Consider the following 24,709-nt stretch of genomic DNA (forward strand, 5'->3'; position numbering starts at 1 on the left):
GGTGTTAAAACAAGTATTTCTCCCTCCACTTCCTAAGTATAGATTATATTAACTGTGCCTCAGCTGCACGGTTTGGTTGGACAAATTCAGGATGAGCGATGGGATTCATACCAGTTAGCTAGCTAACACACCGCAGCACAGCTGCAACAGTATTCAAAAATGTATAGCCTGAAGTAGTTTTAGCTGGAAGAAATGGTCACTATTTCATTAACTTTTGCAAGATGGTTACTCACCATTGATTTAAGTTTCTTGACAGTTCTCCGAAGAGAGGAGGTGTCTTGCTGACCTCCATCCACATGAGCAGGTAGCAGAGCACTTAGAAAAGCATGCCCTTTACACATGTAGTTGACATCCATGTGATGACGTTTCCACACTCAATTAATTAAGTTGTTCTTGGTGACAGAGATTATTGATGGGGAAGGTGTGATAAATGTAATTCTTGGAACAGATCATTAAAAGCACTCCCTTCTCAAACAAGTTGATTGATACTTACAAGTAATTTGTCCACTACTTATTTACGTTTGTGAAACAAACATATAATGATTAAAAAAAAACCCTACATTTAGACACAATTGACTGTTAAATTTTTAGTCATTTATTTTGGTATGTCCAACTCAAACAATCATTTAGGTCAGATTCAGAGATTTTATCAAGGCCTTACACTTAATTGTTATAGTGATGTTTACTAAGGCACTGATTTTTTTTTTTTTAGTGTGTGGTGTGTGTGTTTGTGAGTCGGAGAGAGAGATGGGAGAGACAGACGGACAAGATGGCTAGTGTGATCTCATGGGAGAGAGAGTCAAAATTTCGTATTTCTCTAGTATTAGCCTCTCCACACCAACTCCCTGTAATATCCAGAATAAGATTTAAAGTCCTCCTCCTCACATACACAGCTCTAAATGGCCAGGAATGACATATCTTAAAGAACTATTAGTATTTCCCCACCAGAACACTGCACTCCCAGGATACACGGTTACTTGTGGTTCCTACATTCTCCAAATGTAAAGGCAGACACCCTCTCTATGTTAAAGAGTATAACTGCAAAGCAGCTGCATTAAACTTTTCTTGGACAAAATAACAAATGTAATTACTAAAAAAAGAGGTGCGACTCATTCGTTGTGCTACAAGTTGAGAATAATTCAACTTCCAAGGTACATATTCTGCTCCATCTGACTTGCTGATGCCAGAGCTTGTAATCAATGCTTTAGGCACACCACTGAAAGATGATGTGCTTTTTGAAGTGCAAAGTCACATTGCTGTCACCTTGATGCCACTCAAATCCCCCAAACTTGAGAATATTCGACTACAAGAAGACGGCATAAACCTGCAACAGTCTTTAATTTAAGCTGAAATGTTAATTAACTAACTAGACTAAACTCAGTGAATAAGATAATGCAGTTTAGCTAACAGAGAAAAGGCTAGCCTGCAATGCAAAAATGAGAAGCTAGAACAATCCCTCCACGAATGCAAACAAAAGCTAGCTCAAAAAGCAGAGAGAGAGAGAGAGAGAGAGAGTGACATTGCCAACCACCTGCTTGATTAAGCAGTGGATGATGACAAAAACCTGACAGCTAAGAAGCCCCAGAGAATTTGATCTGAAGTGCATACAGAAATTATAGACTACAAAGACTACATACTGCCAGTGTGAGCGAACACCAATGAGGGGTCAAAGAGAAAGAGATAACAGCTGTTAGAAAACATCTCTAGACATCTGTCAGCAGAAGCCAGACCCAACAGACCCATCTTTGGTGGTTTTCATGTTGGTGGCATTCAAACATAAACCCCTGAATATGTTCATAGTGGTTCACCCACTCAGTCGATTCAGAACAACAGGTTTTAGTTTTGTGCAAGCAGAGTCTCAATCAACCTCTGCAATTTTGAAGTTCCTCCACAGACAACTTTGTTTGACACATGTATCTGAAAAATATTAACATTTCCAAAAGTTATGAGAGATGATGAAATTGATTTGATCAAAGTGATTTTTCAACCAGTTACTTCATTAATTGAACGCCAGCCTGACTACATCAGAACTGACTATCAACTACTGCTACAAGCCGTGAATACAGGAGTTTGAACTACAGTTTGACAGCTGCTTTGGCAGTCCTACATGGAAGACAAGAGTCTCCCCGGCGGTACTATCATCACTTGCAGCAAGCCGACATTTGTCCAAGAAATTACCTAGGAATGGAAGACTCAAATTTCAAAACTCATTTAATGAAGATCCTCCTTAACACAACCAAATATAATCTAGGTACTCTGACCATGAGCAAAAGACAGTTGAAAGCAGCCATCGACCTCAAATCTCTGCCCTGAGTATTTGAGGTAGAACATTGCAGTCAACTTTATAATTCAGAGGTGCATCATTCCCAGCCACAGCACCTTTTTAGCCCTTTTTACACATTTACCCCGCATGCAAACGGTAGTGTGAATGTGGCTAAAGTAGCAGGGCAGCTCAAAGGCTGATCTACAACACTCCTTTCAGACCCCTGCAAGACAAAGCTAAACCATTGAGGCAATAAATAATATTACCAATGCTTTTGTCCTCAAAATAAACAACTACAAATTGAGCTAACCATGACTCATCCACTGGCCAAAACACTGGAGAATCCTCGCACGATTGGAAACTTGATGGAGAAGGAGAAAACACAAACTGATACCTAACCTTCTGGACTTCCTAAGTCATGTGACTGTGATGTAGGCCTTGCCATATTTGCCTGGAGTCAGCAGTGGAATAGAAGCCGCCCAGCTTCTCTATGTACTGCCTTTTTGGCTGCTGTGATAGATTTTTCAGTCCATACTTCGCAGCTTTGTACTCTGTCTCATTGCCTGATTTAAATGCAAGAAAGCGAGCAGACAGTATGTGACCTACCTGACTGTTAATTCAGGGCTTCTGGTTGGGAAACTTCTTGACTTGTATAGTGGGCACGGTGTTGTTGACATAAGTGCTAATATACTCAGTCACATACTCAGCACAGACCTGTATGCTGACAGAAGAGTCCTCCAGAATGGCTGCAGCCTTAAACACATCCCATTCTTCTGAGCAAAACTGAGCTTTTACAAAAGCACAGGACTCAATTTACCAGCTGAGGCTCTCTGCATCTTCAGCTTCCATGCATCAGTGCAGCAGCATCATGGGTTTTGGGTAGAAACAGTCTCTGAACCTGCTGCTTTGGGTCTGGATGCTCCTGAACCGTCAACGAGCTCCAAGAGGGTAGCTGAGTGACTTGAGGTCAACCTCGAGAGCTGGTGTGTATTACTATGTATGAAAGTTTTACTTACTTGGACAGGCGTGTGCTGAACAAAAAAGGGTAAACTGGGTCAAGAGTATGTTACTGAACTCTGTGCTTTATCTAACAAAGTCATAGCTACAGACAAGGGTGGTCAGGAGAAGTGGTGTAAATGTGAGGCCTCATTTGATGTTTACTCATGAACTGTCAGACCTGGGCAGGAAATAGGACTCAGATGCAGAATTAGGCCAATTCAAGCAGGCTTTTATTTTGAAATTCACACTTGAGCTCTTAAACAAGGGGACAAAGAAATGACTACGAAACCACACTATCTAATCTCAAAAAGGGACAAAACAGAACCAAACAAGGAGGCAAACAACTTCAAAGAAAAACCAAAAGAATGAACACAAAATCACTCCCCCAAGGAGGTAAAGAAAAGGACTATAAATATAAATCACAAGACAAAAAGCCCAGACAAGACAAAACCTCACCACTGTGTGACATGAACAAGAGAAGTATAGATTCTTGGAACTGTTTTTTTTTTTTTTATATTTTGCTTTTTGTGGAAGTTTATTCTGCAGTATGAGTTTTACAGAAGCCAAGTATGATCCAAGCCTTCATTTGTGAGTTTCTGTTGAGACTGTATGTAAATGTATTACTAAAAAAAATCATTGGGCTAATGGTTAGACTTAATTATATAAACCTGGGTTAATGATTAAATGTGTATGGCCTCTAGAATGCAGGCATACAAAAAAATGATGTGTATGGAGAAACAAGACATAAATTAAAGCTGCAAGCAGCGTTGAACGGGCCCTCGCAGTCCACACACCTTGGGGCATGCTGCCGTCAGGGCTTCTACATGCAACGCCTTGCAATGAAGAAGCTGTTCCTTCGTAATTTGGTGGCCTGCTCCCGCTGGTATTTAATAATGTACGCTGAAGGCAGAAAAAGTGTGTGTACCGCTGCATGATTCCCTGGGCAAAGACTGAGTTGATGGTCCACTTCTGGAGCTGGCTGAAGAAAATGTCCACATGAGGCATAATGCAATGAAATAGTTTAAGGAAGAAGCTCAAAGTATCATCATCCAGTAGCCGTGCAAACCCTAAAGCTTCCCGCAGAGTGGCAGGCTCAAACTCCCCTGATGAGTTCAAAACACTGGATGATGTCACATTCATGCTCAAACACAGCGTTCACAGCACAGAGATGGAAGTTCCATCTTACTGTGCTTGCTCTTGGGAGTCTGTGTGGGAGATCTTGAAAAAAATCCAGAGAATCCAGCCAGATCAGAGAAGAACTTATTAACTAATGGGGTGTGCTGCATGATGTAAGCTAAAAAGTAAGAGGGCTGAAAGAGCTTAAAAAGGTGAACAGTCAAATAAATGTAAGGGTTCTCACCAATTTATATTTTGAGTAACAAGAGACATTGGTGAAATCTGTGATATCATTTTTTATTTCTGGTGAGTGAAAAATGATGGCGGCAGAGCGAGAGACAAAACAAGTACTGTCTGCTCTCCTCCAGAAACCTAGGCTCAAAATTAACATTGCACCTTACGGGGGAGCTGCAGGAGTGCTTGTCGCTCTAGGACCTCTACAGCCAAAAGTGTAAGTCCTACATCTGAAATAGGACCATCAGGTGAAAGCCAACAAGATGTCCTACATTTCTATGTATATAGTGTCTATGTGAATTAAAAGATGTGGGATCCAAATGAAGCTGAAGAGAATTTTTTCTCCAGTTCTTTCAGCTGCTCTACACTCAATGATGTCACGCCCTCTACCTCATGCAATATACACCCATTACGAAATCAGAAGACGGCCTAAAAATCCTTAAAACTAAAACTGTGATAATTTGAAAACTGTAAAAGGTTTTTTTAAAAACTGAATACATGTCCAACAGTTCACGGTCTTCTGACTCTTTAAAAGGTGGAACAGTATCTCAAAGCATGAAGCACAAGAAGAGGTTGAAAGTGGATGAGTTTTGAAGAGGATTTTAAGATTTTCCCATTTACTCTCCATTCAAACTGATTAGACAGCGGCCAGATCGCCATTTATTGGCCAATTTGCACCAAATTTTACACAAAGCCTTGTCAGTCCATGGAACATAATTATCAACATTGACGTGATAATCAGACAGTATTTTGTTAAGATGTACAAGATTGTCTGTTTTCAACACAATACGCAGGAATTTGTTGTTTTAAATTTCAGGCGTTTTATGGACTATCAAAATTCTTTTGATAACTTTTTGTCAGGAGGGTCCATAGATGCTTCACACAAAGTTTAGTGCAAATTGGTATAATTGCCTAGGAGGAGTTTGAAAAAGTAGGTTTTTCATTTGTCCCAATTTTGCGAATGGAAAGTTAGCTTGAAAGTGGGCGTGGCCTACACCAAATAATTCAGCTGAATTGAGGGAACATAAAGATATAAAATTTAACAATGTGTGACACATAATGTGTGACTTATGGGCCAAAAACGCTTTCAAGTGGAAAATAGCGCCACCTGCTGGTCATTTTTGGTGTGTAAGTTGCAGGGGCTAGTCTATAGCACCCCTATGAATTTCATTTCCATAAGTGTTATGATGTGGGCACAGGGCCAAATATAAAATTAAACTGGCACCAGAGCGCCACCTAGTGGCTGACTGATAAGTCCTTTGTCAGATATCCTCAAGAGGGCAGTGGCAATGATTATACCAAGTTAAGTGTCAATCCGCCCAGCCAATGTGGAGATATAAACTATTTGAATTTAAAGAGCGCCACCTTGTGATCATTGCTTAAACCTTTGGACACATCCTCAGGAACTCATGTCAAAGTATTATCTTAAGTTTCATGTCATTTGGACACACCATTGTGGAGATATCCAACACTTGTTATTTAACAGTTGTTATTTAATAACTTGAGTATTGTTTTGCCTATCGAAATTATTTTAATAACTTTTTGTCAGGAGGGTCCACAGATGCTGTGTGCCAAGTTTCGTGCAAATCGGTGAAATCGCCTGGGAGGAGTTCAAAAAAGTAGGTTTTCGATATTTTGCGAGATAGCGAAAAAAAAACAGAGGCGGGAATGGGCGTGGCCTATACCACGAGACTCAGAACAATGAACGCGTGGATATAAGGTTTTTTGATGTGCGACAAAGTATATGGGAGTTATTAGCCAAAACGCACTGTCCTTAATAACAGCACCACCTAGTGGTGGAAATTCAGGACGACAATAGATTATAAAATATTTCGCCAGGTGTGACTAACCCTATTCCAAGTTTGGTGAGTTTTTGGGTGTGTCCAGGCAGTGAAAAATGCAAACATTTTGCCCGAAGGGAAACAAAAAAAAATTAAAGCTGCGAGCAGCGTTGGTCGGGCCCTCGCAGTCCACGCACCTCGGGGCATGCTGCCGTCAGGGCTTCCGCACGCAACGCCTGGAAGAAGCCGTTTCTGAATCATTTGGTGGCCTGCTCCCGCTGGCATTAACCCTCATGTTGTGTTCCGGTCAAATCTGAAAAATGTACTTAATTTGATCAGACTGACCTAAGAGTCCATGACTTTGTCCACAAAGAGGATTTCAACACACAAAAGAAATAGTATTTATTTACATACAATTTTGTGTATTTTATTCAACTTTTGTACACTCTTGGTGTTCCCGGTCAAAAATGACCAGGCATTAGAAATGAATGGGGGAGACTACATTTAGTGTAAAAAACTGATCTCAGGTACATCCTCATTTGTCATATGGACACACACACACATGCCAACACACACACACACACACACACACGCACACACGCACGCACGCACACACACACACACACACCTTGGGTCCCAGGCAACCACCATGGGAACCTTAGCCCAGCAGAGTCTCTCTCCCGCGGGAACATCACCTGTTCTCATAAAGTTGCAGCATCGATTCAATAATATTGAACTTTTCTCGCAGCTTTGGCAGCCTATATGAATGCTTTTTTGAGGCCTTGCTCACAATTCATTGTGTGGCAGCACCATGGCATGTCGATATACCATAAGTGAGGATATTGATTACATATGTGATCACCACACTGGTGAGGAGGAGAGACGCCAGGAAACTGACAGTGAGGACACTCTTGTGTCCTACTGTCCAAAGAAAAGGAAAAATATGCTCCTGATGACGACTCTGCACATGCCGCTGTGATCACCAGGGAGGACAAGAAACCCAATGCCATCCTGGATTACAACAGGAACAAAGGCAGAGTTGACAACCTTGATAAGGTATGTTGATTTTTATTTTTCATGTACATCTTTCTATCAGCAGATTGTTTGAACTGCACTATAAAAGTAAGACTTGGTTTTGGTGGAGTACACATTACATTCATGAACAACACTGAGTTAGTTATTTCCATTTCAATATGATAAATGAGGTATCATTTGAATGTATTCATGATTTTATCTACTTTGTGTAATTTTGCAGGTGACTGGCACATACTCTTGTCAGAGGAAGAAAGCTCGTTGGCCCATGGTGGTGTTTTTCAACATGTTAGATGTGTCTATATAGTCCATGCATTTGTGCTGTGGATGGAGGTGAATCCAAGATGGAAGCAGGGGAAAAACATCTGATAGAGTGATGAATATTGTAATGTTATTGTTCTTGTTAGTTGTTCTTTAATGTATTAAGACATTGATCTTGTAATATTGTGAAACTGTTTTGGGATAATTTCCTCTGTACACAAATAAAATATTCCGGTCACTTTTGACCGGGAACACGACTAGTGTTACTTTATGTGACTATATAAAAAAATGAAATGGTTTCAAAACAAATGTCCTTGGTAAATTTGACCCAAAGTAGTCTGTGATAAACAATATACTATGTTTCATCTGATTATATTTTCTAGTCAAAATAATCCAGAAATTATGCTTTTTAGAACTCGAATTCAAGATGTATACGGTCAGATCAGTGAGGTATACAGGCCATAAATAACAAATAGAAGTTCAAAACTTGTAATGTTCACAAGAAGTGAAGTTGATAAAAAAGATCTAACACAACAAATAGTGATGATTATGTATTTTTACAGTTTTTATGATGAGTTTAAATGGAACGGTCATTTTTGACCGGGAACACAAAATTGTTTAACATGAAACGAACACAACATGTGGGTTAAGTAATGCACGCTGAAGACAGAAAAAAGAGCGTGTACTGCTGCACAATTCCCCAGACAAAGACTGAGATGATGGTCCGCTTCTGGAGCTGGCTGACGAAAATGTCCACACGAGGCATAATGCAATGAAATAGTTTCAGGAAGAGGCTGAAAGTATCATCGTCCAGTAGCTGAAGAGAATTTTTTCTCCAGTTCTTCCAGCTGCTCTACACTGTAGCGATGATGTCACACACTCTAACTCACGCAATACACACCCATTATAAAATCAGAAGAAGGCCTAAACATCCTTAAAACTAAAACTGTGATGGTTTGGAAACCGTAAGAGATGTTTAAAAACTGAATACATGCCCAACAGTTTAAGGTCTTCTGACTCTTTAAAAGGTGGAATGGTATCTGTAGCTCAAAGCATGAAGCACAAGAAGAGGTTGAAAGGCGATGAGTTTTGAAGAGGATTTTAAGAATTTCCCATTTACTTTCCATTCAAACTAATCAGACTGCGACCAGATCGCCATCTATTGGCTGATTTGCACCAAATTATACACAGAGCTTCATCAGTCAATGGAACACAATTATGAACATTTACGTGATAATCAGACAATATTTTTTTTATATGTGCAAGATTGTCTGCTTTCAACACAATATGCAGGAATTTGTTGTTTTATATTTCGGCCTATTTAAGGACTATCAAAATTCTTTTGATAACTTTTTGTCAGGGGGGTCCATAGATGCTTCACGCAAAATTTAATGCAAATTGGTCAAATGGCCTAGGAGGAGTTCGAAAAAGTAGGTTTGCATTTGTCCCAATTTTGCGAACAAAATGTTAGCTCAAAAGTGGGCGTGACCTACAACAAATAATTCAGCTGAATGCAGGGAATAAGTAGATATAAGGTTTAACAATGTGTGACACATTATGTGTGAGTTATGGGCCAAAATCGCTTTCACAAAAAAAAAATATCGCCACCTGCTGGTCATTTTTGGTGTGTAAGTTGCAGGGGCTAGTCTATACCAAGCCTATGAATTTCATTTCCATAAGTGTCATGGTGTGGTCACAAGGCCAAAAATAAAATAAAATTGGCACCAGAGTGCCACCTAGTGGCTGGTTGATAAGTCCGTTGTCAGATATCCTCAAGAGGGCAGTGGCAATGATTATACCAAGTTTGGTGTCAATCCGCTCAACCGATGTGGAGATATAAACTATTAGAATTTAAAGAGCGCCACCTTGTGGTCATCGCCTAAACTTTTGGATCCATGCTCAATAAGTCATGCCAAAGTATAATCTTAAGTTTCATGTCATTTGGAATCACCATTGTGGAGCTAGCCAACACTTCCTGTTTGGTAGGAAATCTGCAGTAAGTTGTTATTTAATAACTTGAGTATTGTTTGGCCTATCAAAATTCTTTTAATAACTTTTTGTCAGGAGCGTCCACAGATACTGTGCGCCAAGTTTCGTTAAAATCGCCCAGGAGGAGTTCGAAAAAGTAGGTTTTCGACATTTTGCAACGTAGCAAAAAAAAACGGTTGGCGGAAATGGGCGTGGCCTATACCACGAGACACAGCCCAATTCAGTGAAGGCGTGGATATAAGGTTTTTGAATGTGCAACAAAGTATATGGGAGTTATTAGCCAAAACGCGCTGTGCTTAATAACAGCGCCACCTAGTGGTGAAAATTCAGTACGACAATAGATTATACAATTTTTCGCCCAGTGGGACTTATATTCCAAGTTTGGTGAGTTTTCGGGTATGTTCAGGCAGTGAAAAATGCAATCATTTCGTCCGAAGAAAAAAATAAATAAATAAATAAAATTAAAAAAAATAAAGAAAGAATCGCTTCAAAAACAATAGGGTCCTTGCAGGTTCCCTGCTCGGGCCCTAATTAAAGCTGTGAGCAGCATTGGACGGGCCCTCGCAGTCCACGCACCTCTGGCCATGCTGCCATCAGGGCTTCCGCATGCAACGCCTTGAAGAAGCTGTTTCTTTATAATTTGGTGGCCTGCTCCCGCTGGTATTAAGTAATGTACGCTGAAGTCAGAAAAAGTGCGTGTACTGCTGCACGATTCCCCAGACAAAGACTGAGTTGATGGTCCGTTTCTGGAGCTGGCTGACGAAAATGTCCACATGAGCAAATTGGTCAAATTGCCTAGGAGGAGTTCGAAAAAGTAGGTTTTGCATTTGTCACGATTTTGCGAATGGAAAGTTAATGCAAAATTGGGCGTGGCCTACACCAAATACTTCAGCTGAATTGAGGGAACATGTAGATATAAGGTTTAACAATGTGTGACACATTATGTGTGACTTATGGGCCAAAAACGCTTTCACGTGGAAAATAGCGCCACCTGCTGGTCATTTTTGGTATGTAAGTTGCAGGGGCTGGTCTATACCACCCCTATGAATTTCATTTCAATGAGTGTTAAGGTGTGGGCACAGGGCCAAATATAAAATGAAACTGGCACCAGAGCGCCACCTAGTGGCCGATTGCTAAGTACTTTGTCACATATCCTCAAGTGGGCAGTGGCAATGATTATACCAAGTTAAGTGTCAATCCGCTCAACCGATGTGGAGATATAAACTATTAGAATTTAAAGAGCGCCACCTTGTGGTCATCGCCTAAACTTTTGGACACATCCTCAGGAACGCATGTCAAAGTACTATCTCAAGTTTCATGTCATTTGCACACACCATTGTGGAGATATCCAACACTTCCTGTTTGGCAGGAAATCTGCAGGAAGTTGTTATTTAATAACTTGAGTATTGTTTGGCCTATCAACATTCTTTTAATAACTTTTTGTCAGGAGCGTCCATAGATGCTGTGTGCCAAGTTTCGTGCAAATCGGTGAAATTGCCTGGGACAAGTTTGAAAGAGTAGGTTTTCGATATTTTGCGACATAGCGAAAAAAAACGGTAGGCGGAAATGGGCGTGGCCTATACCACGAGACTCAGCACAATTCACTGAACACGTGGATATCAGGTTTTTGAATGTGCGACAAAGTATATGGGAGTTATTAGCCAAAATGCATTGTCCTTAATAACAGCGCCACCTAGTGGTGGAAATTCAGGACGACAATAGATTATAAAATTTTTCGCCAGGTGTGACTTACATTCCAAGTTTGGTGAGTTTTGGGGTATGTCCAGGCAGTGAAAAATGCAATCATTTCGTCCGAAGAAAAAAAAAAATAAAGAATCACTTCAAAAACAATAGGGTCCTCGCAGGTTCCCTGCTCGGGCCCTAAAAAAGAAAGAAAGAAAAAGAAAGAATCCTTTGAAAAACAGTAGGGTCCTTGCAGGTTCCCTGCTCGGAACCTAATTATGGGCAAGGCAGTCTGTGCATTTCTAGCCTATGCATATGAGTTACGCATCATGTTGCTCATGTTTCCAAACTTACTTGCATAAAAAGAAAAAAAAAACACTATCCACATCAACTTTAGTGAAATCCAACCAGACTTTTGAGGTCACTGACATCAGAGCAGGGTCTCTGCTTCTGCATGCATGTTGAGAGAGAGCTGTTCCGCCCCTTCCCATTATGCAGATGACAAGCCCATGAGAAAGAGAGATTGTGAGTAGCAAAGAGTACATGACATCTTTATTTTCCAACCAACAGCAGCAACTGATTGACAGCAGTATCCCATAAACTGAACTGAGTAGATGTTTTTAAATTTGTGTGTGAATGCTGTTGCCTCCCGACATCCACTGCCTGAAAAGGCCTTCCTAAGCTATTTCTATTTAATGTGGCAGGACTTGGAATTCCCTGGTCTTTTATGAGTTATCATTATATTTGATATACTGCATAAAAAGACCACAGAACCCAAGTATTTTTCTTATGTTATGGCAGGTCCACATCAGTATTGTTTCATATGAAACAAACTTGCTGAGTGAACAAACATTACTCCTCAATGCCCACATAAACTCCTTCATAGTGTCTCTCATGGTGAGTATTACCATTGTGCCACACACACACACACACACACACACACACACACACACACACACACACACACACACGACTGTATCATGAGGCTGCATGTATCCTTTTTCTTTTAAAAAAATAAAATACATACAAATAGATGTACTGGATGCATGTCACTAATGACGGAGTGGGTTTGAAGGCTTGACTCAAAGCTGTCTCAATCCTGCTTTGCCTCTTAACTGTGCTGGGAGGATTGGATTGGAATCGGCTTGGATTAGTCTAACACTGCCATGTGGCATTCAGCATAGTACTCAGCCAAAAGGCATGCAGACACATTCACAGGATAATCTTTTAGTCTTTTGCTCTCATCTGTGCTTGTTTTCTATATTTCTAACATTTACTCATGATATTTATGCAGTTGAAAAAATGTGTGGGAACTTGTTTTAGTGTAAATCCTAAGTCATGACTTCTAAAGATAAAGGCAGCGATAGCAGTTGATCAAAGCTGATTTGTATTTCAAATCTCATGTACATGCACAAGGTCGCCTGAACAGAACTAGTGCAGAAAGACTTCAGAGAGTTAATATAGATGAGATTCCCCCTAAAAGTTTTGTCAGTTTATAGGGCAGCTTTCAACCTCTCCCTCTCCTCTGTTTTCTTGTCCAAATGTGCAGTACAGTGCATTACTTATGTTCATACTGGCTGTTGAAATGTACACTAATCAGGCAGGTGAAATGAATAACACTGATTATCTCTTCATCATGACACCTGTTAATTGATGTGATATATTAGGCGGCAAATGAATATGTTGTCCTCAAAGTTGATGTGTTAGAAGCAGGAAAAATTGGCAAGCATATGGATCTGAGTGAGGGCCAAATTGTGATGGCTACATGACTGGGTCAGAGCATCTCCAAAACTGCAGCTCTTGTTGGGTGCTCCTGGTCTGCGGTGGTCAGTATCTATCAAAATTGGTCAAGGAAGGAACAGTGGTGAACCAGCAACAGGGTCATGGGCAGCCAAGGCTCACTGATACATGTGGGAAGGAAAGGCTGGCCCGAATGGGCCTATCTAAAAGATGAGTTACTGATGCTCAAATTGCTGAAGAAGTTAATGCTGGTTCTAACCCTGATAGAAAGGTGTCAGAATACACAGTGGAAAGTTGTCTGGTCTGATGGATCACGTTTTCTTTCACATCACGTGGATGGCTGGGTCTGTCTGTCACTTACTTGGGGAAAACATGGCACCAGTTCTGCTGGGAAACCTGCCATCTATGTGGAAGTTACTGTGATGCATACCACCTACCTAAGCATTGTTGCAGACCATGTACACCCTTTCATGGATCAATATTCCCTGATGGCTGTGGTTTCTTTCAGCAGGATAATGTAACTTTCTACAGAGCAAAAATGGTTCAGGAATGGTTTGAGGAGCACAGCAACGAGTTTGAGGTGTTGACTAGGCCTCCAATTTCCCCAGATCTCAATCCAATCGAGCAGCTATGTGATGTGCTGGACGAACAAGTCCAATCCATGGAGGTCCCACCTTGCTTCTGCCTCTGCTGCTAACATTTTGGTACTAGATACTGTCAGATGCTGCTTCAGGGGTCTAGCTGACTCCATGCCTTGATAAGCCAGGGCTGTTTTGGCAGCAAAAGGGGGACCAACACAATATAATCCAGGTGGTCATAATGTTATGCCTGATCAGTGTACATAAGATTAAAATTCCAAACCAAATTATTTCTTTTCTTTTTTTTATTGTAGAAGTTAAAAATGTACATCATGTGATTATCTTTTCGTTTTGGATAAGTCAGTCTAATGCAAAAGTGCTATTTGTCAGTTTACAGCAGATTTACAATACATATACGATAGTTATATTTTACCTGTACATGATTGCGGTGAAATTCACTTTTGTGAGTGAATGAAAGCCAGCGACAAATCCTGTAAAGCAATACAATACTGCACTTAGAATTACCATGACCTGGATTTCCATGATTGGAACCTTTGTAAAAATGTTGCTTACCATTTTGGGAGGAATGGCCTTCAACTGACACAGGAATATGAATGAAGATCCAGGAAGCTGGCTAATTACAGGTACCACCTGCACTTCAATTTGGGATGCAGGTAACATGGGATAATTCCTAACCCCAGAATTCCACCAGAACCATGTCTGCACCATCAAAGCTCCGCCACAGCAGCAGAGCTGATAGGTTTCACTCTAGTCTATGTGTTTGCATGGTGCAACAGTTCAGCCGGATTCAGCACAGAGCAGATAGGAAGTCACACAATGAAACAACAACATAACATCAAGTCAGTTTCTCGCAGTTTCTGAATAAAACAGTCATGGTTGACGCCAGCACAAAAATCTCAATAAACAGACAAATCCAAGCACTTCTTCTAATCCCTTGGTTGGGAACACTTCCTGTTGTTGTGTTTATAACACATACTTATAACAGTGGTCACATATGATTACGTAATTATCACGGGGACTCTTTGGTCTTGCAACTCCAGCTGTCCAGCAGTGCTGCTCTCTTATCCAAAAACGTGTCAAACAGAGAACTCACCAAACGTGAGAAGCATGTATTTGCCAAAAGACTGAACTTTGCAGTAGCTCAAGAATAAATACTAGTAGTAGATTTCATCACAGCTGTACTTAGAGGAGAGAATGTGTAATGTTTAGCCATGATTGAAATGGATGCATTGAAGTTTAGGAGCTTAATGAAGGAAATCGAGAATCAATAGAGAAGCTGTGCTGAGCTGAGGCCAAGAGAAAATGTGGCGAGACTGTTCGGTTGACAAGAGGAAGTATCACACCTTGGTCACAGTCACGGAAAGGTCAGATCGTTACAAAATCGTTAGCCGCCATCAAGGGATTATTAGACATTGAATGGGGAGATAGCGGGAAAATGTCCTAATAAGGGCATGAACCAAGACACTGCCCAAAGCCAGAGAGTATATAAACCAAGAAGCATGGACTAAAGAGTGCTCTTCCACTCCCTCCAGCCATGAAGCAACACATGAGACAGAGTATGTGAACAGCCTAAACATCACAGAAAGGACTTCAAGAAAACTTCAGCAGAAACAGACCAAGGAATTAAGAGCACAACAGATTAACCATTTTTGCCACCATGCTGCAGATTACAATCTGGATATTGGAGTACTTTCGCACTCCACTCTGCTGGCATGAAGTTTGGACTTTGGGGAAATTGAGATACCTCAGGTGGGGTCATGATTTGCTTCAAGGACTTGGACTTTCAGCAGGAAGGGAAAGGCAAGCCATTGAACGACCTGACCCTCTCCATCTCACCTATATTTAAGTATTTCTAACCAGGCCTCAGCTCTTTTAGATTAATTTGTTATTTACAGTATTGTGATTTTATCAATAAGGTTTTTTGATAATGATTGATAGTAAATGAAATAAGTACTGAACTGTATGCTTTGCCCTTGCTAAAGTCTATGCAATAAACCAACATTATATAGTCAAAATTAAAGTTGTGGGCATTGATTTTACATCTCCTTGATGTAAGTAAAAAGTTAGGTGCTAAGTGTGCAAAATATCTTAATGTTTCTTAAAGCTTACTTTAGCCTGCCAAATCTGAACAGTCCCTTAGGGTTTACCAAAAGCCCCTAAAGTCCAACCTAGCACCATACCAAGTGCACAGAGGAGCGCTGCCATTAATGGGAGTGGCTGGTGGCCACTGACTCAAGGGCTATTCGTGTCAGGTACCAAACCAGAGGAAGCAGGGTAGACATTTAGACTCAGACAGTGAGAAGGTAGGTGAGTCTCTTCACTACCAGCTAAAGAAATCCCTATTTAAATTCCCACTTTTAAACAACCTCTTGTAGGTTTAGGGATCCAACCCTTTATAATGGAGAGCTGGTCCAATTCCTCCTGGACAGGGGCAAACTGGGGGTCTAACAAAACACAGCAGACTACCGCATCTAAGTCACTGCTTCGTGATACCCATACCTATGAGACCCTGAGGCAAGATCCAACCAATAGGTACAAGAAGAAGGTTAAAGAATATCTACAAAAACTGGAAAAGGACAAAGCCATTGACAGGCCATTATATTGCAGACTTTACCCCAGAGAAGCCATCCTATGTGTCTATAGCACCAGCATCCCAGCTCTTTTGGTTGGTAACACTCAACACCACATAAAAACCTCAGTGGATTTCACCAACATGAGACATGATAGAAATAACACTAGACCAAGATGAAACCGTGGTGTCTTGTGAGGTCACATCCCTTTCTATGTGCATTCCCACTCAAATGGCTAAGATCATGAAGAAATGCCTGTACAGCCAAACCAACTTCACCCTGATCCACATTTGTCCCTTACTTTACCACTGTCTGACTACCATCCACTTCCAGTACAGTGATGGTCTCTACAATCGAAGCTGAAATCGCAACACTCTGATCACTGTGAAAAGGCAGAATCATGACACAACTTCCAGTCCAGATCCAGCCCTATGAGCTGTAAGTAACACCACATTAACACCGCAGCGGTTGTTCGCCAATTCTCCGCCATTGTTCGTTCACACAGAGCGAAACACCACTGTAAAAACGAACCGTTGCATTATTCACACAGAAAGCCAGCGCTGCGGCCCCATAAAGAGACACGACAGTACACGTCATGATGATGACATGTGTGTTTTCAAGGGGTTTCCTCAGTGTCTCCCCTGTCAATCAAAACCTGATGGAGGCTGTCTTCCGGGGTAAAGTTCACTGAAGTCTCGGTCCAGAGGGCTGACTGTCACAGTTTTTTTTTTTCATCATAAACACTCGGTGAGTTAAATTTCTTTTGGCGGTGACAGACGCTGTTTATTGGGTAGAATTGGGCGGGAGGAAGGACGCTTATCCACGTACAGCTGCAGTATTTTTCCTTGTTGCCAAAGACAGTTACAGTTTCACTTACTACGTTACCTTCGTTTGATTCTGTAACGCTGCTTTGTGGGACATTTCTCTGTATTGAGTTGAGTGAGGGATCTGTGCAGTTAGCAGACCATCAGATAGACACGCCCTCAACAATACTCACCTCTGATACTATCGGACAATTATCATATACATCATTTATTGAGATGCTAAATAAATAAAATGTTTAATTAAACCAAAAAAATAAATAAATCAAGGTTAGTAATCAAATCGTGATTTTGGTGTATCGTTACAGCCCTTTATACATACATACATACACACACACAGATATATATATATTCAAAAGTATTGGCCACATTACAAAAACTCAAAAATGGATTTTTCTGAGAATACGTACTTTAAGAAGAAATTCTTGGAGAAATTCTCCAATAAAACATTTCCCACACAGTTAATATTTAAAGTTTCACTAAAGAAACCGGTAACACTTTAGATTACAACCTGCATGTACTTACTCAACCCAGCGTAAGTACTCAGGGATTGCAGCACTAACATTTGTACTGCTGGGACCATCACCACATGGTTCCAACAATAGAGTGGCCTGTGTGTAGACCAAAGCCTAAATGCAACCTATTTACACTCTCAAAGATTGGTAAACAAAAGGAAAGTGCACTGGCCCTAATGTCTATTAGAGGGCGTCAATTGTCACAGTTTTCTCCCATGCGCAGTTGTCTGAGGGCCTTACTCCAGGAAGCTGGATTAAAGAAGACACACACTACAAGTGAGGCTTGATTAGTGTCTGTGCAGATACCAGATATTAGCATGTATTGTATGCTTTTTAGCTACATTGTTTGTGAGTTTGTGGACCGCTGAGTCTTTTTTGCTGTCAGTTTTTAGTTTTATAGTTCAGGTACTGTACTTGAATGATATATTTTTGTTGATGAAGCATTGTTGATTATTGATCAGGATCAGAATTCCTTTATTGTCCTACAAATGGAGAAATTTGTTTGCCACAGTAGCCAAAGGACAGAAATGTTACAATAAATGATAACAATAGTAAATTAAAGCTGCAAGCAGCTATGAACGGGCCATCGCAGTCCCTGTGCGCCGGAGCTTGTTCATGCAACACCTTATGTTGAATAAATTGTTCCTTTATAAATTTGGTGGCCTGCTGCCACCGGTATTAAATAATGTATGCTGAAGTCAGAAGAACTCCCTGCAATCTACATAAAGAACAAATAATGAGAGGACTACACTGTTTGACCCTACAGACTCTTCAACAGAGGTTTGTATCAATTAGCAAGGCAGGACTGCCCTCTGGTATAGAGGCCTGAATGTACAATGAAAAGACGGTGAAGCTGTTCTTACATCATTTAGCAATGAAAGCGCCACCTATTTGCCGATTTGCACCGAATTTTGTACAAACCCTCACTGGGACATGGAACACAATTAGCGAAGGTTGTAGTGGCCGCTCCTTTTAGCTCTGCATGCCACCAATGAAGCGGGTGAATAGCAACCAGTCTGACTCAAAAATCCTCAAACTCAAAAATCTTCATTTAAAAATGTTTACTGATGAAATAGATCAAATACAAAATAGAACACTGTTAAATAAAGCTCTGTAGTTCTACAATGGTCGAGGTCTTAACTGGCAAGTCGGTCAGAAAACTGTATCACCTCCACCCGACCGTCTAGAAGAGAGACTGCACTTGTCATGTGACTATATATTAGGCACATTCCCCGGAGTGGTTAAACACATATCCTACACAATAATGAAATGATATGTCTTCCTTCATGAAGACACAAATTTTTGTATCTCATAATAGTATTCTAACAAAATAATAATTTAAACAAAATACTTTTCTCAATATGGCTCTTACAAAGGTGTTGTGGTAATTGGATGTTATTTTGTCAAGATATGCAACACTTCGTGTTTTGACCAAAATATACAGGAAGTTGTTTTTTAATAACTTGAGTATTCTTTGGAATATCAAAATTCTTTTGATATTTTTTTTGTCTAGAGGGTCCACTGATGCTACATGTAAAGTTGGGTGCAAATCGGTGAAATTGCTTATGAGGAGTTTGAAAAAGTATGTTTTTCATTTTTTGTTATTACCGTGACCGTGGGCGTGGCATACACCACACAATTCAGCTGAATTCAGGGAACACGTGACAAGTTATAAAATTGCACGACATATTACGTGGGAGTTATTTGCCAAAAATTGTTTTGTGTTGACAGTGTGGCAACGAAAAAACACAAAAACATATAATCATTCGGAAAAAAAATAGGGACCTTGTAAGTTCCCTGCTCGGGCCCTAAAAATAAAGAATACAATTAAAAAGGTAAGAAACAGATTAGACTCATATATACATTTAAACATAATATTGTACAAAATAAACACGTAATTATAAACAGTGTGGCAGTAAATTTTCATTTACAAATATGAAATATGGGTATTAAAAAAATTGACCAGATAGTGCAAACCAAAAATGAGAAATCAGTTATGTGCAGTTGTACTGCACAGTGCAGAGTGAGGTCATTGGGAGCAGTGCTGGTTGTACAGTCTGACAGCAGCAGAGAGGAAGAACCTGCGATACCTCTCCTTGGTGGTGTATTAATCTTTTGCTGAAGGAGCTGCCCAGTGCTGAGATAGTGTCCTGCAGGGGGCGGGACTCCTGCACCAGCAGCAATGACAGCTTGTCCATCATCCTGCTCTCTCCCACCACCTGCACTGATCAATTTGCTATCATTAAGACATTCTTTTGTATTGCACAGAGCAGTTGTCTGTGATTATTTTGTGCATATGCTGTGTGGTTGGTGCCGGTTGTAATGGTTAGTCCTCAGATTCATTTCCTTCAGTGTTCCTTTAATTCTAAATATTTTCATTTAAAGGGAACCCTTCATTTGAGATTGTTTTGGTCTGGTTATTGGTCACTGATTCCAGGGTGGTGCCCTGTTTAATTAAATTAATTTATTATTCATTTGTATTTATTACATTTTAGTGATTAAAACTTTCAATAATAATTAATTTCTAATAACCAAACCTACCCTACCATCAATTCCAACAGTACTAACAGTGTACTCTTACAAACACCAATATGTATGTAGGTACTTCCACTTTTGAAAACAAATAACAAGTGTGCATGGAATGTTGCCAGAGTCATGGAGAAAGTCATATGTGCGGACACAACAGCCGGTGCCAGTCACACACACATATTTATCACGCTGAGCCAATATATATATGACTGTATCTCTATGTATTATGTTTTTCTTTCTTTGACAATGTAAACATCTGTTTTTAATTGATTTGAGGAAGAAGAGAAGAGTTTTGCATGTTGCTGTTTAATTAAACTGTGACGGACATTAAATGATAACATCACCACAAGTATTTTGGTGATTTTTTTTTTGTCTGAATCTGTTTTTTGATCCCCATGTACTATACAGACTTTGAGCTCAGTGCGTAGTTAGCGACACAAAAAGAGAATGCCAGCTAAACCCAACCATAGTCAGTATGGCCAGCATTCAGTGAGGTCACTGGGAAGCCTGTAGGAGCTGTCAAAAAAGATGCACCTTAAACCTTATCTGAGGTCTAATCTGTGTACTGTTGCTCACTCTATCTTGTCCAATAAAGAAAAAATGCACAAATTAGAAATAACCGTAGGAAATATTAAATACAGTCTAAATATAGCCAAGAGGCTTAAACCTTGAAAAGATTCCATAATGCACAAATCCTGTAAAAAAAAAAAAAAAAAAAAAACTCTGGTACACATCATTGCCATCATTTCAGCTAGCACATTAAATATCATATAATTAATAACTGCATAAAGTAACTGATAAATTGTTGTCAAAATGCACCAAACAGAGGGGTGTTCAATCGGAGCAGAGGGTAAACCAGTGAGTAGATTAATGTATTCCTGGGACACAAATACACACACACACACACTCAACCTGGAGAAACCATTCTGTGTTTCTACTGGAATACAATGTATATTCTTCAGATTCATCACAAACACAATAGTAGCTGCTGTACTACTCTTCTGGGTATTACAGAAAAACTAGAGTGGCATCTTAAATCATATTAGTCTAATCTGTGTCCTGTTGCTCACTATATCCTGCCCAATGAAGCACAAATGAACAAAATACAAATAACTGAAGCAAATATTTAATACAAATTAAACATAGCCAAGAGGTTGTGACCTGAAAAGATGCACAAAATGCACAAACCCTCTAAATTACTCAGGTGCAAATGTATTTCAGCCAGCACATTCATAACCATGTGATAGACATAAGAATAAGACATGTGCTAAATTGTTGTCAAAGCATACTGAACAGAGGGGGTGTTCAGTTGGAGTAGAGAGTAAAACAGTGAATAGATAAATGTATTCCCGGAACACACACAGACACAGACACACTCAACCGGGATCAACTATTCTGTGTTTCTATAGAAATATCCTGTATATGCTTCAGTTTTATTATGAATACAATACACCTTTACACCAAACAATAATGACACCAAGCATGTTACTTACCAGTCACATGTACAAATGCTGCCCGACCCTGCTGCTGTCCACTGATGTACCCACTGCACGTATATTCCAATGTGTTTGTATTCTAACACACCATCCAACCGTCAGTCAGAGCCATGGTAAATATCACTATTACTAAAAATAAATCCTTCTAAAAGGAGAGCTGCACAAGCAATTAGATGCAGGACAACATCAAGCAATCTCTCTTAAGATAGGAAGGGAGCCTACAGAAAATGCCTGACAGAAAATCCCTAGGTATTATAACATCACATGACCACCTTCAGTCACAGAACACGCAGAGGAGATAAAAGCAAGGACAGAAAGAGGCAGAGAGGAAAAGATTGAATGGGTGGAGGGGAGTGACGTCACAGTGCTGCTCAGTACTCTCTTTTCATTATTGTGACAGAGACACAGAGAGGGGGCTGGGAGGATGATCCCTCCCTGAGCAGAATATCCAACATTAACAATGGCAATTGTGGAGAGAGTGAGACAAAAGAAGAAAGCCCATAGAGACAAGGAAGGGATCCTGCCTACAGACATTAAGAAAAAAAACACTTAATATTAAACCTGCTCTGATTTACATGATCATGAAAATAACACACAGAAAAAATGCATCAGGATGCATAAGAGATGAGGCCCTAAATGCAGTCAAACAGGCAGGCAACTTAAGTGAAATATAATCTAAAAAATTATCAATCCCCTTAATTTCCCATTTTATTGCTTTTAAAATGGAATCATGGCCAATATACAAAAATATACAAACCAAAAGAAAATACAAAAAAAGATCTTTAATATCAAAGAGAAACCAGATTTCTACAAAGTAATGTCAATTAATACAAAAAAAAAAAAAAATAGAGAGTATTAATAGATGCATCTTTGGCCTCAGTCACAGCACTGAGTATGTGTGGATCGGTCTCAATCAGGCTTCAGACATCTGGACACTGATATTTTAATGCATTATTCTTTGCAAAACTGCTCAAGCTCTATCAGGTTGCACAGGGATCAAGCATGAACAGTCCATTTCATGTCCGGCCACAAATTCTGTATCAGATTGGATTGTCTGGGCTTTGACTCTCCCCCCTTCAGAACATTGACCCTTTTGTCTTTAAACCAATCATAGTTACTGTCATTGCTGGTCATTGTCTTGCTGGAAAATAAATCTTGTCCCAAGTCATAGTTCTGTTACACCGAATCAGGTTCTCCTCCAGGATTTCCCTATATTATTGTTAGGGAGGTTTAAGGGGGAAAACTAAAGGATGGACCCAGTGACTAACAGGGAACAAAAAACAGCCCTGGCATTTTCACCCACCAGCGGTCCACGGGAGGTGGTGGGGTGCAAATTTTGAGCACGTAAAGAAAACCCACTGCTGATAGCCCTAGTGATGGTGAACTCCCATTCAATAAACAACTGCATCAGAACAATGCACAACCCCAACGCATAAAACAAATTAATAAATCATCAGAGCCAGCCGCTTCATAATAAAAACATGTCTTACTGTCACACAGTTATCCATGTCTACCTCTTCATCCTCCTCTTGCTCATATTCCTCACTGTTCTGTCTTTCTCCCTGGTGTTCTGACTCAACTGTGTTGCTTACATTAGTGCTAGCAGTATTAGCACTAGTGCTAGCTGAAGTTGCACTTGATTTTAAAAACAAATCAGTCAGTTTGCCGCATTTTCACCATCAGCCAACAGTGCTCTCTGAGATTTCTCTCTCTTTTCTCCGCTCCCCCCTTGTGTCGCTTGATGCCTCAATTCATTTTTTTGCTAGCTTAATCTCAGTCAACTTCCAACTTCCAACAACCACACAGATGGTCTACTCAATTCAGTCTCAAAATTCACAGAAGGCATTGCTTCATTTGAACTTTTGCAAACAAATAATCAAAAGAAAATGCCAGTAGATTTGTTTTATTTCAAACCATGCACGTTTTTGAACATCTGAATAAGAATTTCGCTACAAAACAATGTGGACTGATATAAAAGTTTGTGACAGCAAAAAGGTAACCATGACTGTGATATAGAGACTCATACGTGGTATATAAATATTGATAAATAACCAAAGTTTGGATTGCTGTACCAGTTAATGTGAAGAAATTGGACATATGTGGCTTTCATTTAGCGCAAGAACTTGCGCAAGAACAGACAGGGGGAGAAAGACAAGAAAGGAGGAAGGGGAAAATACAGAGAAGCGAACATAATGGAAAGGACATGGCGGGGAACACTGAGGAGACTAGTGATGGGAACGGCAGTTGTTTTTACTGTACTGAATCTCTAGAATCCGTTCATTAAAATGATTTTTTCAAAAGATTCATTCACCGAATCGTTCAGTGCTCTCCAACTCCCTAAGCTGATAAGCAAATCCGTCATTCAGTTCATGATTCAGCTCTGAGGTTCACCTTCACTTACTGAGGGACAGTGCGTTCACGGACTATAGTACACAATCATTCGCGGGAGACGCAGCGCTGCTCTGAGTGGTATACATGCAATAAAATTATTACACTGTGAAAGTGTCCTCTGTACACAGTAAAATCACTTATCAAAATGACAACATGATGCTACACGGATGTTAGCAACACAGCGCTAATTTTAGCAGTACGGTTACTGAACGTGAATCATCTCCTCTGCCCTGAGTGAGTGAGTGAGTGACACAGCGCCACTTTCAGCACAGTACGTGAACGAGAATCACGTCCTCAGTGACAGTTCTCTGTGTGCAGTAGGTTCGCGAATCATGAATGAATCACAGCGCAGATGTGAATCACGTCCTCACAGTTCTCTGAGTGAGTGGCGGCAGTTCCACTCCTGGCCGGCATGATCGCAGCTGAGCTCAACTGAACTGAGAAAGGAACGAAATCAGTTCATGAAGTGATTCCGTTAACTTTGTTCACTTAAAAGATTATTTCGTTCGAATAACACGTTTGCAACCGACACAACACTAGAGGAGACATAAAAAGGACCAAGAAATCAAAACATAAGACAAGAGACATTAGACACAGAATACATGAACCAAAACACAAAAGACACATAAAACATGAAGCATGACAATTTTGCTGTATTCATCTTACCTTAACAAGCCTTCCAGGGCCTGC

General features: G+C 40.2%; 1 protein-coding gene across 6 annotated transcripts in view; it reads right to left on the reverse strand.

Annotated features, from left to right (window-relative positions):
- The window catches only part of plekha6 (pleckstrin homology domain containing, family A member 6), a 208,910-nt gene extending 187,039 nt beyond the window's left edge, over positions 1-21,871 (reverse strand). For 2 of the 6 annotated variants that reach the window (XM_037101582.1, XM_037101586.1), the window contains exon 1: positions 21,626-21,871. The gene's annotated coding sequence lies outside the window, so the exon portion shown is untranslated. The remainder of the gene's footprint in view (positions 1-21,625) is intronic. The other 4 variants (XM_037101584.1, XM_037101583.1, XM_037101581.1 and 1 more) reach the window with 3 other exon arrangements.
- Positions 21,872-24,709: the final 2,838 nt, after the last annotated feature.

Source organism: Acanthopagrus latus, chromosome 6, assembly GCF_904848185.1.
Source record: "Acanthopagrus latus isolate v.2019 chromosome 6, fAcaLat1.1, whole genome shotgun sequence".
Lineage (NCBI taxonomy): Eukaryota > Metazoa > Chordata > Actinopteri > Spariformes > Sparidae > Acanthopagrus > Acanthopagrus latus.